This window comes from Lissotriton helveticus, chromosome 8, assembly GCF_964261635.1.
Source record: "Lissotriton helveticus chromosome 8, aLisHel1.1, whole genome shotgun sequence".
NCBI lineage: Eukaryota > Metazoa > Chordata > Amphibia > Caudata > Salamandridae > Lissotriton > Lissotriton helveticus.
Genome location: NC_136069.1, coordinates 1,590,210,375 through 1,590,224,711, shown reverse-complemented (window position 1 = coordinate 1,590,224,711; position 14,337 = coordinate 1,590,210,375). Strand labels below are relative to the sequence as shown.

At 47.1% G+C, this 14,337-nt stretch overlaps 1 protein-coding gene across 13 annotated transcripts in view; it reads left to right on the top strand.

Annotated features, from left to right (window-relative positions):
* Positions 1 to 14,337, top strand: part of ARAP1 (ArfGAP with RhoGAP domain, ankyrin repeat and PH domain 1) — an 800,765-nt gene that overhangs the window by 359,212 nt on the left and 427,216 nt on the right. Inside the window, exon 1 of one of the 13 annotated variants that reach the window (XM_078658613.1) lies at positions 8,109 to 8,297. The exons of the other annotated variants lie outside the window; for them this stretch is intronic. The gene's annotated coding sequence lies outside the window, so the exon portion shown is untranslated. Of the gene's footprint in view, positions 1 to 8,108; positions 8,298 to 14,337 lie in introns of those variants that run through there. 13 annotated transcript variants of the gene reach the window in all.

Below are 14,337 nucleotides of genomic sequence, written 5' to 3'. Positions count from 1 at the left end.
ATTTCTGTTGTAGTGGGACTTCCACGGTGAAGTTAGTCTCGTAGACAAAAACCCTACAGTCGTCGCTGTAGTGATTGCAGCCTCTGTGCCTGACCCTAACATGGCTGACAACATACACGTGGACTTGTGGGTGGTGGAGGCACGCAGAGTGTGGCAACCTGTTCCAACACTGAGGAAGCCACAGTACAGTGGGCTACTGAAATCAGGATGAGAACTGCAGAGCCCCAGTTAGGGCCTTTGGATGGGTTAGCTCTGCACCCTAAGAACCCTGAGTGGGTGTGGAGGCGTGGGTACTTTAATTATTTAACGATAAATAAGGCAGTGGAACTTACATTTGCCACAGCACCACCCTCAGTGCCCTGAGCGGTGCATCCACAGAAAGTATGAACTTGTCACTTGTGTGTGAGTAGCCTAAGGCAGCTAGCTGGTTTCAGTAAACTCTCAAAAGAGAAGCTAACATTTTTATGACAGCAGATTCTAAAACTATGGCTTGAGGGGCCTGTGCGATTTATCTGCCTGTTTTTCTTCTGGTTGTCAACAGAGCTATGAAGAGTTGCGTTTTTGTAACTGTCTTTTTTTTTTGCCAAGCGAAAGTTTTCTTCTCTTGAAGAATCTGCTACCCTCATGCACCCTCTTTCCCCAATTTTCGAGGGATTCCCCATTTATTCCGTAAGGAAACTCTACGAATTTTAGTTTTTTTGTTTGTTTGTTTTTTACAAATTTTCATGGCGTTCCTACTCTGGAACGCCCTAAAAGGATTTACTCATGCTTATTACGCCCCACTGGCAAACATGGCAACATCTGGGAACCGATTTCGAAAACAATTCTGGAGAAATTAATTTCCCCAGGTACTGTTGGATTACCAAATTGGGTGTCCCCACCCACATAGGGAATGCTGGCCTGTATGTACCAATGTCATATTACGCATCAGTACATTGTTGTGAGTAGGTATTTATCTTTAGAGAATTGTAAAAGTGGCCTCCAACTCATAAAAGAAGCTGTTTTCAGAAGTGAGTTAAAAATGTACTGCGCAAATGCCTGTGAACATGTGGCCTGTGGTGTTGTTTCTTTAAAGTGCTTTTGTTTCCGACAACTTGCAGCAGGGTTCTGGGTCCACAATTTCATTGTCTCACGAAATATATTGTCAACAGATGTGGTACCATCACATTTGAATAACCTTATTATGCAGCGCATAATATCGGTGCTGTTTTGAGGGTTTTTTTTTTTTTTTGAATGTTTATTGCATTTTTTTTGACATATCACAACGTTACACATATGTGAAAGAAAATGATTAGTCTTGCCGTATTACAGAAGACTTGTCAAGGGTCGCCGCATACATTCATGTACATGAAGGAGTTCGACTAAAAGGATCAACTTAAAAGCAGCTTAGTTAAGATAGCGTGTGTACATCATTAGCGACAGGCAGATCAAAGAGAGATTATTGATCTACATAGGTGGTGATAAAGCGAATGTTGCTTCCCAATTTCACATCAGATATTTGTTCAGTTCGGAGCACAAGCTATGCCACGGCAGTGAATCGAAATAGGTTGGGCACGTCAGCAATACTACATATATCCAAAGCTTTAATACAAAACTAACAAATGTAAAGAACAATCTGAAAGGGTGCAGAAACGAAACACTGGGCAGTGTCCAATAGCGAGTATGTGTGTCGCGCTTGGGGCAGGCGGGCAGGAAAAGGCATGTACCATGTCATAACAGAATGGATCTAGTCACATGTTCTATCAAGTGCGCAGCCGGGTGGGGGGGGATGCGGGAGGGGAAGTCAGGACCATGCAAAGATATTTAACAACAAGGGGTGGTGATGGATAGAGTTTCTGAATTAAGCAGAATACTCTCACCCAGTCAAGAGATCAGGGCTAGATCCAACACCGTTTTTTAGCTCACTGCACCATCCCAGTTCAGAACCTGGCTATATGCAAATTAGTCTGTTCCTGTCCCAGTGCATGATGGGAACAGGGCAAACCAAACTACCAAGCCAATTCTTACACTGGGAAGGAAACAAGCTTCCGGGGACCGGTTTCTGCCATTTCAGGCGTCGTTGGCCCGGCTTGCTTGAATCCTGATGGTGCAATGAGCAAGGGACTCACATCTGAGTATACCCTTCCACGCTTAGGGTGGACAAAATATTTAACAACAAGGGGTGGTGATGGACAGAGTTTCTGAATTAAGCAGAATACTCTCACCCAGTCAAGAGATCAGGGCTAGATCCAACACCGTTTTTTAGCTCACTGCACCATCCCAGTTCAGAACCTGGCTATATGCAAATTAGTCTGTTCCTGTCCCAGTGCATGATGGGAACAGGGCAAACCAAACTACCAAGCCAATTCTTACACTGGGAAGGAAACAAGCTTCCGGGGACCGGTTTCTGCCATTTCAGGCGTCGTCGGCCCGGCTTGCTTGAATCCTGATGGTGCAATGAGCAAGGGACTCACATCTGAGTATACCCTTCCACGCTTAGGGTGGACAAAATATTTAACAACAAGGGGTGGTGATGGACAGAGTTTCTGAATTAAGCAGAATACTCTCACCCAGTCAAGAGATCAGGGCTAGATCCAACACCGTTTTTTAGCTCACTGCACCATCCCAGTTCAGAACCTGGCTATATGCAAATTAGTCTGTTCCTGTCCCAGTGCATGATGGGAACAGGGCAAACCAAACTACCAAGCCAATTCTTACACTGGGAAGGAAACAAGCTTCCGGGGACCGGTTTCTGCCATTTCCGGCGTCGTCGGCCTGAAATGGCCGTCCAGCTGCTCAGCGTAGGCCCTATGAGTGTCCCCCCTTCCCAGGGTGTACCCAGTAGTGGCAGGTTAGGTGCGTATGGCTTGCTAGCGCTCGTGAGTTTCAAACTCCTTACATAGCACCGTCTCGCCACCGCAAGGTGCAGTTGATCAGGGTAGCGGGTCTTAGTTAAGGGATCAAATAACGCGTGTATTTGCGGTACTGTCATAACCGCGTCGTCCGAGGCAGTATCTCCCAAGTTCTTCCCACTCAGCCAGTAGGTGACCCACTGCAACTGCGCTGCTAGATAATAAAGCTTGTGATTAGGTACCGCCAACCCTCCGCATTCCGTCGCAGCATATAGAGTCTTCAACGCAACCCTGGGGCGCCCCTTGTTCCAGATCAGGCGTCTGGTTAGAGTTTCCAGTTTGCGGAAAATGCGAGCAGGGATATACACCGGTAGGTTTGCATAAAAGTACAGCAACCGGGGTAGGGCGATCATCTTTGCCAGTGTAATACGACTGGGGACGTTCAATGGGAGAGAGGTCCAAAAGGACACCTGAGCTGTAAGTGACGAGATCGTTCTCGTGGTCACGATAAACCTGGATCCCCAGATATCTAAACACGGTTGGGTACCAAAGGAGCCGTTCGCCCATTACCACAGTATCACACTCCGGGGTGTCCGCGGCGAAAGCGTACACTCCTGATTTTGCCCAATTAACACAAAGTCCCTACACGTCTCCAAAGTCTCTAAATATGTCAGTGAGCGCGCACGGAAAACGGGTCAGGTCTCTAATGTAGATCAGTAGATCGTCAGCATATAATGACACCGAGTGCATCCCATCAGCCAGGGGAATACCCCAATCCGCGCCGGAAGTACGCAATTGCGCAACCAAGGGTTCCATCATTGGCGCAAAAATCAGGGGGGAGAGGGGGCAACCCTGCCTGGTGCCCCTGCGCACTCGGAGCGGGTCAGAGGCTGTTTTGAGGGGTTGTTTGCCAAAGAACTGGCCCAGCAGGATTTCAAGTGCATCACCTGCAGGTCACACAGAATCACCAGGCAGACCCTCTATTCTGATTGACCAGCCTGACACTCCTTTTATCTGCATCGGAAGGATGAAAGGCTGCCTTCCACCTGGTACTTTTTCGTTTATATTTTTTAACCTGCAGGTTATACCTTCGTCTCCGAAACGTGGACTGGGCTATCTTGCTGACGCTATAATTATACTTGAAGTCGTGCCCCTTTAATATAAATAATTTGAACTAATTTGAAGTGATATTTGCTCCTTCCTGTTGCACCACTCTCCCTCGCCCCCTCTTTCCCTGAAACTAAAAGCAGTGACCTTATGACCTGCAGGTCCCAATAGATGCCAGCAGTGAGCCTGTGACAAGAGTGTATTACAAGCCAGAAGCAGAGAGTTCAGGTGTGCAGACTGCAGAAAGCATAATCTATTCTCATTATGCTATGCTTGTCACAGACCCCCTGGTGTCGTGGAACCCATGTTGTGATGTACACAATCCCTCCAGCACCTGTGTCTGGATAACTCCCACAGCGATTATGCAATAAAGACTTGCAAAAAACTTTGTTTTGAGGGCGAATAAAAGTGTGTGCATGCAATTTAATATGTAATAGGACAAAACCTTTCATTCTTGGGCGAGACTGCTGAAAAGTAATGCCATGCAGCCCTGAGCCATGTGCAGGGCACAAGTCCTAAAAAAAAAAGTGGGGGGGACGCTGTTACCGGAAGTGACGTCACGACAGGATGTGACGTCACGAAAGGTGGCTTGCACCATCGGGCTAATTGCCTCCCCTCGCTCACCCCTTAGATGCGATTGCATCTGCGAAGCCAGCGCGTGAGCAGCGTGCTGTGAGCTCCGATCTCGGCCCAGAATGGCGAAAGAGTGAAGTCCAGCTGTTTGGCAGGGGGGGGACGGCGTCCACCCGGTAAAATAAGTGGGGGGACGCCGTCCACCTGCGTGGTACCTCGAGCCCTGGCCATGTGTGCATGGTAATGTTCTGCTCGTGTCACACTGTAGCTCTAATTAAGAAAAGCTTGAGTGAAACTGGGGCTACAGAAACAATTGACCACCCTTGTTCACCGCACAGGCAGGCGGACCCAGGAACAGGCAGGTTTCACAGTTAGGGCTCCTCGTGTCAAAACCAGGTGCAGGGAGAACAGCTCGAGCTGGCCACGAACCAGGCCCTTCGGATGGTTCTCACTGGAGAGAACTCGGGATGCATGGATCAGTTAGTCCTCGGTGCGTCTGACTTATTCTGTCTTGGAAGGTGGGGGCGAATTTCATGGAACATTGCCAGAATAGTGCCAATATCAGCAACCCTCCCCCACAACCATGGTAAGACCGTTACCAGTGCTTAATTTGAGCCGGTGCTTTCCGGTGCTCAGCACCTAATCCCCGGCACCGGTGCTTATAGCACCAGTTAAGGAGACACTTATTTAGAATACACATGATTTTCCCCAGTCTCACAGGATGTTGAGCCAACCCGAGACTCTAACCGTGTTCTCCAGCTCCGTAATCGGCAGCTCTACCCATTAGGCCAAGTCTTCTCCAGGTTAATAAGTGCCGGGGCTCTAGTCAGGAGGCAGTTTGCACCAGCACATTTTTCCTGTTAGTGCTGCCTCCGGAGGTGAGCCCCGGCACTTGTTGTTTGACAAATTAACCACTGTAGGACACAATGCATTACAAGAATCGCGGCACACACAGTTTGGTGGAAAAACAGTTTGCTGCAGGTTTATTTCATAAATGAAATATACCAATGCGGTGAGTTAATTTACAGGCGATCCAAGGGCAGGCAGCGATGAGTAACCTAAGCTACCCACTCGCCTGACGAGCCAAATGGCTCCGTGGCCAACTCAATCGGTGCTACCATTTTATTTGGGGAGTTTCTTCCTTAAATACTGTGGATCATTACTCCATGATTTTACTTGCACCTGTTTAGGGGAGTAGCGTTGCAAGGCAAGCCCCCGGTTGCTCAGACTTACAACTGCCCAAAGGACTAGCAGGGCGCCCATTTTTACATCCAGGGTCTTGCCAAAAAGACTCCTGTGGTTTGGCATAGGGCACCCCTGCTGTGCCCCTTGAGATGGTACCCCTATGTACCAAATAGCCTCTGGATCGCCCTGTAACTCCACCTGAAACACAAATTAATATTTAATGCGTTCAGCACAGTGCCAAAGAAATCCTGCCACCGCCACGCCAGGTATGGGGGTAGTGAGGGTAACAGCGTGTCCAGCGGGGAAACAAAGAGGCTGGCACCTGGGTGGCGCATGTATAAGTGCCCCCTAGGCACAGTAAATGGCACAGTAAGAGCGCCGGAAATGGGGGGACTCCCGTAGGTGGGTCCCAGCGAGTAGTGTGCGGTGAGTGTGCCAGAATGCGGCACTAAGGGGGCCGCCCTCTACCAGGGCGCATTGCGTGCGCCGCGGGCCGACGCATTTGCTTCCACAGACTGTGGAATAAATGAAAACATGTCTCCCATTCCTACTCCTGGGTAATGTGCCGGACTCTAAAATTCGAATATTTCAGAATCAGAAGTGTCTCTTTAGAGTGCCCACAAAAGGCACAGCATTATTGTCAGCAGATTTCAAAACTGCGCTGCACGAATAATTGTCATCATTTTTTTTTAATGAGGTCGGTGGGATGCCCCTCCCTTGAGGGGGTCGAAACTGCTGCCTCCCTATGCTGACTGCTTCTGCAATACGTGCCCGCTATTTATACTTTCCAATGCTGCTTTTAGCGCTAAGTTCCACTTTTTGTTACGGGACGTGCTGCTGAGTTGGCGTTACTCCTCTCGGGTCGTGTAAACCCCGATGATAAGGTCTCTTTTAAGAGCCAAAAGTGAACTTTCTAAAAGGCTAGAGAGAACTTTTATAGCGGGTAGTGTAAACTGTCCTTTTTGCTTCACCACGGCCTCGCACCTACACTGCAGTCACACAGACACACCTGGCCGCAGGGTGCCAGCACACGCCTGGCCACAGGGTGCCAGCACACGCCTGGCCACAGGGTGCCAGCACACGCCTGTCCGCTGGGTGCCAGGCAGCACACACCTGGCCGCTGGGTGCCAGGCAGCACACACCTGGCCACAGGGTGCCAGCACACGCCTGGCCGCTGGGTGCCAGCACACGCCTGGCCGCTGGGTGCCAGCACACGCCTGGCCACAGGGTGCCAGCACACGCCTGTCCGCTGGGTGCCAGCACACACCTGGCCGCTGGGTGCCAGGCAGCACACACCTGGCCACAGGGTGCCAGCACACGCCTGGCCGCTGGGTGCCAGCACACGCCTGGCCGCTGGGTGCCAGCACACGCCTGGCCGCTGGGTGCCAGCACACGCCTGGCCGCTGGGTGCCAGCACACGCCTGGCCGCTGGGTGCCAGCACACACCTGGCCGCTGGGTGCCAGGCAGCACACACCTGGCCACAGGGTGCCAGCACACGCCTGGCCGCTGGGTGCCAGCACACGCCTGGCCGCTGGGTGCCAGCACACGCCTGGCCGCAGGGTGCCAGCACACGCCTGGCCGCACACGCCTGGCCGCAGGGTGCCAGCACACACCTGGCCGCTGGGTGCCAGGCAGCACACACCTGGCCGCTGGGTGCCAGGCAGCACACACCTGGCCGCTGGGTGCCAGGCAGCACACACCTGGCCGCTGGGTGCCAGCACACGCCTGGCCGCTAGGTGCCAGCACACGCCTGGCCGCTGGGTGCCAGCACACGCCTGGCCGCTGGGTGCCAGCACACGCCTGGCCGCTGGGTGCCAGCACACGCCTGGCCGCAGGGTGCCAGCACACGCCTGGCCACAGGGTGCCAGCACACACCTGTCCGCTGGGTGCCAGCACACACCTGTCCGCTGGGTGCCAGCACACACCTGTCCGCTGGGTGCCAGCACACACCTGGGTACCAGCACACACCTGTCCGCCAGCACACACCTGTCCGCTTGGTGCCAGCACACACCTGCCCGCCGGGTGCCAGCACAACCTGCCCGCCGGGTGCCAGCACAACCTGCCCGCCGGGTGCCAGCACACACCTGCCCGCAGGGTGCCAGCACACACCTGCCCGCAGGGTGCCAGCACACACCTGTCCGCTGGGTGCCAGCACACACATGGCCGCCGGGTGCCAGCCTCTCTCCCAGAGATACTCGTGTTGGTGAATTGCTTGGAGATGTGTTTCACAAGAGTGCGCGCGCAGGCGGCTCGGCCTGGTGCCAGCAGCACACATTCCGCTGACGGGGCAGGTTTCTGCTGGTTGCTTTATTTGTCAGATGGCACGCTGTGGGCAGCGGGCAGCTGACTGCCGGTACTTTCTGTGTGTGTGTGGGGCTCTGGGGTATCGGGAAGTTCTGGGCATCTGATCAGGAAGTGCGGCTGCAAAGGGGACGGGGAGCAGGAGCTTTTCGGTGCACGTCCAGAGGGATGAAATACATGTCTCGGGTGAAAGGAGGTATTCTTCGCAGCGTCTGGGACAAACAATCCAATTTGAAGGAGAACAGGACAGGCCTGACGCAGTCTACCATGGGCTAGGCTTCTTAACTGCAGATATGCTTGTATGTTTTTTGCCGATTCGGGCACTGCATAGCTGCCAAGTTTTCCGTTTGCTTTTGTGTGACATTTCCATGTTTTCAGTTTACTTATTCAGTTTGCTTATGTGTGACAGTTCCATGTTTTTAGTTTGCTTATGTGTGACATTTCCATGGTTTCAGTTTGTGTGACACTTCCATGTTTTCCGTTTGCTTTTTGTGTGACATTTCCATAGTTTCAGTTTGCTTATGTGTGACAGTTCCATGTTTTTAGTTTGCTTATGTGTGACATTTCCATGGTTTCAGGATGCTTATGTGTGACATTTCCATGGTTTCAGTTTGTGTGACACTTCCATGTTTTCTGTTTGCTTTTTGTGTGACGTTTCCATGTTTTCGTTTGCTTATGTGACATTTCCATGGTTTTAGTTTACTTATGTGTGACATTTCTATGGTTTCAGTTTGCTTATGTGTGACATTTCCATGTTTCCAGTTTGCTTATGTGTGACGCTTCCGTAGCTTCAGTTTGCTTATGTGTGACATTTCCATAGTTTGTTTGCTTATGTGTGACGCTTCCATAGTTTCAGTTTGCTTATGTGTGACATTTCTATGGTTTCAAGATGCTTATGTGTGACATTTCCATAGTTTCAGTTTGCTTATGTGTGACGCTTCCATAGCTTCAGTTTGCTTATGTGCGACACTTCCATAGTTTGTTTGCTTATGTGTGACATTTCCATAGTTTCAGTTTGCTTATGTGTGACATTTCCATGTTTTCAGTTTGCTTATGTGTGACATTTCTATGGTTTCAGTTTGCTTATGTGTGACATTTCCATAGTTTCAGTTTGCTTATGTGTGACACTTCCATAGTTTCAGTTTGCTTATGTGTGACATTTCTATGGTTTCAGTTTGCTTATGTGTGACATTTCCATGTTTTCAGTTTGCTTATGTGTGACATTTCCATAGTTTGTTTGCTTATGTGTGACATTTCTATGGTTTCAGTTTGCTTATGTGCGACACTTCCATAGTTTCAGTTTGCTTATGTGTGACATTTCCATGTTTCCAGTTTGCTTATGTGTGACATTTCCATGTTTCCAGTTTGCTTATGTGTGACGCTTCCATAGCTTCAGTTTGCTTATGTGTGACACTTCCATAGTTTCAGTTTGCTTATGTGTGACATTTCTATGGTTTCAAGATGCTTGTGTGACACTTCCATAGTTTCAGTTTGCTTATGTGTGACATTTCCATGTTTTCAGTTTGCTTATGTGTGACATTTCCATAGTTTGTTTGCTTATGTGTGACATTTCCATGTTTTCAGTTTGCTTATGTGTGACATTTCCATGTTTTCAGTTTGCTTATGTGTGACATTTCCATGTTTTCAGTTTGCTTATGTGTGACATTTCCATGTTTTCAGTTTGCTTATGTGTGACATTTCCATAGTTTGTTTGCTTGTGTGACATTTCTATGGTTTCAGTTTGCTTATGTGCGACACTTCCATAGTTTCAGTTTGCTTATGTGTGACATTTCCATAGTTTCAGTTTGCTTATGTGTGACACTTCCATAGTTTCAGTTTGCTTATGTGCGACATTTCCATGTTTTCAGTTTGCTTATGTGTGACATTTCCATGTTTTCAGTTTGCTTATGTGTGACATTTCCATAGTTTCAGTTTGCTTATGTGTGACATTTCTATGGTTTCAAGATGCTTATGTGTGACATTTCCATAGTTTCAGTTTGCTTATGTGTGACATTTCCATGTTTCCAGTTTGCTTATGTGTGACGCTTCCATAGCTTGTTTGCTTATGTGTGACACTTCCATAGTTTCAGTTTGCTTATGTGTGACATTTCTATGGTTTCAAGATGCTTGTGTGACACTTCCATAGTTTCAGTTTGCTTATGTGTGACATTTCCATGTTTTCAGTTTGCTTATGTGTGACATTTCCGTAGTTTGTTTGCTTATGTGTGACATTTCCATGTTTCCAGTTTGCTTATGTGTGACATTTCTATGGTTTCAAGATGCTTATGTGTGACATTTCCATAGTTTCAGTTTGCTTATGTGTGACATTTCCATGTTTCCAGTTTGCTTATGTGTGACGCTTCCATAGCTTCAGTTTGCTTATGTGTGACACTTCCATAGTTTCAGTTTGCTTATGTGTGACATTTCTATGGTTTCAAGATGCTTGCGTGACACTTCCATAGTTTGTTTGCTTATGTGTGACATTTCCATGTTTTCAGTTTGCTTATGTGTGACATTTCCATAGTTTCAGTTTGCTTATGTGTGACATTTCCATGTTTCCAGTTTGCTTATGTGTGACGCTTCCATAGCTTCAGTTTGCTTATGTGTGACATTTCCATGTTTTCAGTTTGCTTATGTGTGACACTTCCATAGTTTCAGTTTGCTTATGTGTGACATTTCCATGTTTTCAGTTTGCTTATGTGTGACATTTCCATGTTTCCAGCTTGCTTATGTGTGACATTTCCATGTTTCCAGTTTGCTTATGTGTGACGCTTCCATAGCTTCAGTTTGCTTATGTGTGACACTTCCATAGTTTGTTTGCTTATGTGTGACACTTCCATAGTTTCAGGTTACTTATGTGTGACATTTCAATGCTTTATGAACAGTGGTCGAATTCTTTAATGAAAAATGTGTGACCTGTGAGTGTGGGTGGCGGGTGTTGGGGGCAGGGAATAATAACAAAATATTCTGTAACTATTTTGTTACACACATTATAAGATGCATTGCTCACAGGCTGTTTCAAAACGTTCAAAAAGGTTTTGTGTAAATGTTTATAGTGCTTTCAAAAGTTATGTTTTTAGTAATACTCTGACTCTAGTGCACTCGTTTTTTTTATAGATTTTCTAAAAAAGGTCAAGTTCCAGATTCTATTAATTTAATCCTATACTGACTCCCAAGCAGGAACAGTTGGTTTTAAAAAAAATAAAAAGTAAGTGAACTGTTCGATCAAGTTAGTAAAGCTTGGGAACGACGTTCTCCAGTCCTCTTCGACATCTGCTTGTGAATGACCCGCTGAGTAACAATTAATCCTGAGTAGATCAAAGTATTTATCAGAATGTAAGACAAAGGCTACCGAAATGACCCCTTTCTGCGATATAATGGTTTAAAAACTAGCATGTCTTTCTCTCGCTCTCTCTTGGAGAAAGAATTTAAAATGTAGTAATAATGTATATTTAACCTCCCATAGATGTTTAGGGATTCCGACATAGAGAGTGTTGCCGTAGTGCAGCCTGCTGGTGATGAGTGCTTGCGTGGTGGTCCGTCAGGTGCTCTGCGGCAACCATTTGAAGATCTTTCGCACCATGCTCAGAATGTGGATGAAGCAGGTGCACACTGTGTTGACTTGAGCCGTCTTGTTGAGCTTGTCATCTATAAAGATCTCGTGATTTCTTGTGTGGTCTGAGGGGGTGTCGGACAGCCACTAAGTGAGTTCCCGTGGGGCCGTCTTGTTGCCTAAGACCAATACTTCTGTCTCGTCGGAGTTGAGCTTCAGGCTGTTGGTTTGCATCAAGTCTGCTACCATGGTCATGTAGTTGGTTCAGGTGGTCTTTGTCTGGTCCGTCCGTCCAGTAGAGGAGGGGTAGGGTGTCATCGGCGTAGGAGGGATGATCCCTGTGGGACTCTGCATATCCGTTTCTTGATCTCTGATGTGAAGGGTGGCAGCCTGACCCTGTGGGTTTTTCTGTGAGGAAGGACACAGTTCCATTTGAGAGCGGATCCTTGTATGCCAATCTTGCGGAGTCTTCATCCCTAATATGCCATTGAAGAGCTTGAAGAGCTTGTTTGTGCCACCACATGAGGGGCAGTGGGAGGGGACCCCATGTTTGGACAGAGCTGGGAATTGAGAAATTAGGTGATTTATTCAGGCCAGCAAATGCTTGCCCCTTGAGGACCTAAGTTCGGACTTGGACCTCCCAGCCAGGGGCGAAGCTTCAGCGGGGGTGTTTGAGGTGTTACAACCCCCCTGATAAATGTGTCCTGTAGTAAATAGTTGGGCACAGGTGCTTTAAGTAGGGTATGTTGAGGTGATTGTTGGATTTCACTTGGGATTTTTACATACCCATGCAGACAAAACACACACACACACTCTCACTCTCTTTTTTATTTAAATGTCATAAAAATGGTTACTTTACAATGTATTGAGTTATAAGCGCCGCTCCTCACAAACCAAACTCCTCTCCCTTCCTACTGCTTTTTAAGGCACCCCTCCTGGCCACCTTGTCGTAATAAAGTATTTTAACATTATATGCCATGCCATAGTTGGGAAATCTGAAGCCCCCCTCCACCCCCCGGATACGCAGAAGCGACGATGCTTCGCTGGAAAGTTGCTCCACGGACTCTGGTGATTCTTACAGGGGATACAGTCAGGATGTCCATTAGGTCTCAACTGTATGTTAGTACTGAAGGAGTGTGCTCTACAATCCACGTTAGAACAGGGGCAAGGTTGTGGGGTTTTACAGTTTTACGTTGTTCCCCTATACATTTGAAAATAATAGAAGTGCCCTTGAGATGGTTTTGCTAATGATTAGGCCTTTAGCAGTTATATGTTACTATATTTAGTCATTGCTTATGGAACCAATGGCCTTGTGTTTCATCACAACCCATACTAGATGTATTGCTTGCACTCATCATATTACTGGATACAAATATAAAAAAATAAAAACAGCACCTTTAGGTGTCACACTTCCAGTCCCAAAAAGTGGTCTTATTAATAATGAACACGCTACTTATTGAGAAACTACTCTGCAGACTCCTAAATATATTTGTCTGGACTTTGTAAGCGGAGCCATGGAGTTTCTGCAGTTAATGGTGACCTGTGCTTCACGTCTAATATTTTTTATTTCAGGTTGGGAATTCAACAATATCACCTTTGTACTTACAAGCGCACGTGTGAATTTAGTGCAGTCTGCATATTTTTGTGCTTTAACAATACCAGATGTGTCTGGCACTTGGCAGGGCTGTCCACAAATCCATTGGCATTAATTCACCTCTCAGCGAGGGGTAGCGGAAGTGACATCACATACTCTTTGAAACTTAATGACATCATATGAAGTGATATCAAAACACAATGTTATCCCGGTGCACTCACTTTTCTAAGTGATATCAGAAATTTTAGGGTGGTGCTCAAAGTCGTCGCACGTAGTCTACACGTGCCTTCAAATATCAACGAATATTGAGGGTAGAACACACTATCCTCTAGGCTGAGCACTCATTAACGAAGAAAACTTGTTTCTACTCCAATTTTTACGAGTTCATCAAATTTATTTGCATAGTTCAAATCATGACGATGATTATGTGTTCATAAATCAAAATCCATACTGAACATAATCCAATCCTTGTATCATCGTTAACAGATTATCATGGAAACTTCCATTCACCCAATGCATTTCGGGTCCATAACACAAATGACCCTTCGTCAGGGGTCTGAAAATTAAGCGCAAACAGGACCAAATTAGTCACTCGCAAAATACATGGCATTATATCACAATGTAATTCAAACATTACACATTTTACTTTAAACCCAACTTCTAAAAAATCGTCTCGCTGCTCTGTTACGCATTAACCTCTATCACTAACAGAAGCCTGGTTGTCTCACTTACGAGTAACAGGACGCGATGGCGTCTTCCCGATTGAGATTCGAATTCCGCCAGTGTAAACGGAAGTCTGAATCGCTAGGTATTAAATCACGTGATCGGGCCCGCAGCCAATCGCGGCACAGTGCCTCCGATCACGTGAGAAACCTACTCCGTTTTCTAACAAATAATAAAGTTTGAATATCAAAGCTTTAACACCTAATGTGTTGTTGTAAACAACTGCTATGCGGATTACTCTTAACTGAAAAACAATTCAATTACAAAATCATAAATTTCGGGGATCAGAAAATATCAAAAGTCAATGCTACAGTTCATAAAAAACATGCGTGTTCAATTCGATCATTAAGCCCGGCGGGCTGGGTTGAGTTCAGCTTTTTTATCCAATGGAATTCTGCCCTTAATCTCTGCTTCATGGGATCCATGTCAGGGCGTTGCAGGATGCTCTCGATAACCATGAATTTTAATT